Source organism: Triticum dicoccoides, chromosome 7A, assembly GCF_002162155.2.
Source record: "Triticum dicoccoides isolate Atlit2015 ecotype Zavitan chromosome 7A, WEW_v2.0, whole genome shotgun sequence".
Classification (NCBI taxonomy): Eukaryota; Viridiplantae; Streptophyta; class Magnoliopsida; order Poales; family Poaceae; genus Triticum; species Triticum dicoccoides.
Genome location: NC_041392.1, coordinates 136,317,858 through 136,321,342, shown reverse-complemented (window position 1 = coordinate 136,321,342; position 3,485 = coordinate 136,317,858). Strand labels below are relative to the sequence as shown.

General features: G+C 58.3%; 1 pseudogene; it reads left to right on the top strand.

The window, feature by feature from the left end:
• Positions 1-2,020: 2,020 nt before the first annotated feature.
• LOC119333283 lies at positions 2,021-2,825 on the top strand (annotated as a pseudogene).
• Positions 2,826-3,485: the final 660 nt, after the last annotated feature.

Here is a 3,485-nt window from a genome sequence, read left to right as displayed (position 1 = left end):
TATCAGCCAAGCCGTTTGGGTGCGGGGTGAGGGAGGGTGTTGGTTCACCGGGAAATTCGGCCGGCGAAGCTGGCGCGGGAGCGTCACCTGTCACGAGCGCCGGAGTCTAACGATTCAGCCGGTGGTATGTGGGCGGTCTGGGGAAGAAGAAAGGGAAGGCCAAAGGTTAGAGGAGGTCATCTGGCCGTTGATTTTGCATCGACGGCTGAAAACGAATTGATTGACCCGAAATAAGTTTTCAGTCGACTGAACAGGGGTTCAGCGAACCGAGCGAGCTGAGCATAGACGAGTGCTATGACGTAGACGAGATGACGAGACGCGTGGCGTCCAGCACGTCATGCCGGTAGCTAGAGCCTCTTTACGTCGCCGTACGAGCAGACTGCATCTGCACGATGGCACATGCACGTACAGGCACACCGGTTTTTAGAGTGTGTTTTCTCTTCCTTGATTTGCGACGACATGTACGTGTAAGTCGGACGGCCGGTCCCTCACCAGATAAATGCACTTGCTACGTGACGATGCTAGGCCGCACGCCAGGACTGCTCACTGTCTCACTGAGCCTCCCAGTAATGGCGGTGCAGCAGTGGTAGTACCCACGGCCCCTACCTATGCCTGTCGGCTCCGGCCTCTGAGCCACCTACGGTTCCATGCCCGTCGTCTACCCTGCTCTTCTACTAGTGAAAGGATAAGTGGAGTCCTCTTCCTGTGGTTGGTTGTGGGCTCTGGCCTGAGTCATCACTCGCCTACGGTTGCACTTTCATGTGATCTACCCTGCAATCATCTACTGCTCACAGTTTCCTACTAGTATTATTATTGCAAGAAAAAAAGGACCTAAGAAAAAGGTCAATGCTGCTCCTCCACGCATGCGTCTATATCCATCTGTCGACTCTGCTCCATCGTCCACACTCCACAAGTACAATCGCTCCTCCACCCCTCTGGAAAATGCGGGAAAGTAAGAGCACTTTCCGGTCAGTACCATCATTAGCAGCATTCACTTGGTTCAGAGGAACTAAGGCCTCCTTTGATTTATAGGGTTTGCATAGAAATTTTACAGGATTGACACCCTATGAAATTTTCCCTTTACATGTTGTTTGATTCTTAGGATTGCATTCCTCAGGAACCAATCCTATAGAAACTTCTTAGTTCATTTTTACAGGAAAACAAGCATGAGGTTGGACTTCTTGGAAAAAATCCTCTGTTTTGCTACCCAACGTAGGATTTCAGTGGAAGGTACATCCTATTCCTGTATGTTTCCTATTCCTGCGCTTCCTAAACCCTGTGAATCAAAGGAGCCCTAAGAATCGCCGCAGGGGGGCCGTCCTCGGTCGCTGCCGCGGGCAACCAGGGGGCGAAACCTAGCCCGCCGCCAGCGCCTCTCACCGGCGTTCCCCTCCCCTCGCCGCTGCCGGCAGGAGTCGCCGGGTGAAGCCCGCGCGGCTCGGCGGCGGCGGGGCCCTCTTCCTCCTCCTCCTGGTCGAGCGGCGCGGGCCGTCACACCGATGGGAGCTCGAGCCGGTGGTCGCTCTGGGCGGCGCGGCGAGGTGGCAAGGCGGCGCTGCGAGGTGCGTGGCCGGGTGAGGAGTTGCTCGGCGTTGGGCGCTGGCCCAGGACGGCCTGATGTTGCGGCATGCGGGCGGAGCGGATCTGGCGCGGCGGCTGCGCGTGAGCTTGGCTCCGGGGCTTCGCACGAGGGACGACCGCAGGGAGGCGCGGGCACGAATCTGGCGTCTCCAATCGCGGGATTCGGCGCTCTGTTTCGGTGTTGGCAGAGGAGGCGCCTCGGTCAGGCGCGAGCGGCGGCTTGGCCCTCCGACGCGGGTTTGGTGGCCGGATCTGGCGCGGGAGGCTGGTGGCCGTGCGTGGATCTAGGGGATAATTGATGATAACCCCCCTTGTTGGCCAATCCTTGATCATATACCCCCCGCCGCTGTCTCTGACATGTGGGGTTTAAGTGGCCTGGGGGGTTATCATCAAATCTCCTGGTATCTAGAGGGCGTGATGGTGGGGTTGTGATGCTCGGATGCCGGGGCGGCGGCCCCGGACCTCTTCTTCAGCTACGGCAGCCGTGGTGTGGCTGCGTGGGCAGTGCCACGGCTGGAGCTCGGGGCGCCGGTACTCTACGGCGGTGCGTCGGCCCTCGGACGTGCTAGGGACGCTTGGTGCTGGCCGGTGGGTTGGCTGTAGCTGCTGTGTGTGGCGCCGGATCTGACCAGACGTGGCTGGTTCTGGCTCCTGCGGTGGTGATAGGGTGGCCTGGTCGGCGGCTCTGCGTGGTGCAGGTGGCGGCGGCGAGGATGTTCTGATCGGCGGCTCCTGGCTCTGGTGGTAGGTGGTGGTTCAAGCGGGCGGTGGCTCTCGTGTGCCGGTTCAAGGGAAGAGCTTCCTTTGGCTGCTCGGGGCGAAAGCCTTGCTCCGGCATTGGCCGAAGCTGGCGGCGGCGACGCCTATGGGCGCCGCACACCTTCTTGGAGGCGTCGTCGTTTGAGGGCCTTCGACCTCTTCTCTCTCACTCCGAGGGAAACCCTTGCTCCAGTTCTTGGAGTGGATGATGGCGGCGCTCCGGTGTCGCGATCCTTCTTGGAGGCATCGTTCTGGAGTGGCCTTGGCCTGGGAGAGTCATCGGCTCGGGTGGTGCCCGACCTTGGGGCCGACGTGGAAGTCGGAGCGGCGACTCCGGATCTAGTCGTCATGGAGGGGTGCCGGCATTGGTCACGTGGGTGGCAGTGTTGTTGGCCAGCCTGGTGCGTGGCCTCGGGGTCGGCGTGGATGTCGGAGCGGCGGCTCCAGATACGGTGGTTGGGTGTCGGCTCCGGTTGCTCGGGTGACGAAGCTGACGGCTCGCCTGGTGCGCGGCCTCGGGGTCGGTGTGTGGGGTTTCTATCTGTACGTCAGAGCGGCGGCTTCGGAGATGGTTGTAGAGTGTCGGCTTCGGTTGCTCGGGCAGCAGAGCAGGCGGCTCGCCTGGTGCGCGGCCTTGGGGTCGGCGTGGATGCCAGAGCGGAAGCTTCGGTCTTGGTTGTAGGGTGTCGGCTACAGGTTGCTTGGGTGACGGAGCCAGCGGCTCGACTGGAGCGCGGCCCTGGGGTCGGCGTGTGTTGATGGTGCCCTGTTGAGGGCGTGTGTTGTAACGGTTTTTGCCCGGGTTTCCGTTAATTAACCGGGCAACTCTTTTCTGCTTAATGAATGAAAGTGGCAAATCTTTTGCCTTGTTTCAAAAAAAAAAAGAATCGCCACAGCCTCCATAATTATTTTTGGCATTGGGTTCAAATTTGTTGTTTCGGTTTAAGCACCATTTGATCAAACCAAACGGTGAAAAAACATAATCAAACACGATCACTTAATTAAAATTATATTAGTGGCCAAAATTCGTTGCATGTACATACATTTTCTTACATGAAATCCCTGTTCAAGAATTCATCTGATTAACCAGTTAACATGCCGATTAATCCCTACTCATAGGGTCCCCGAGTAGCCGATTACCTGAT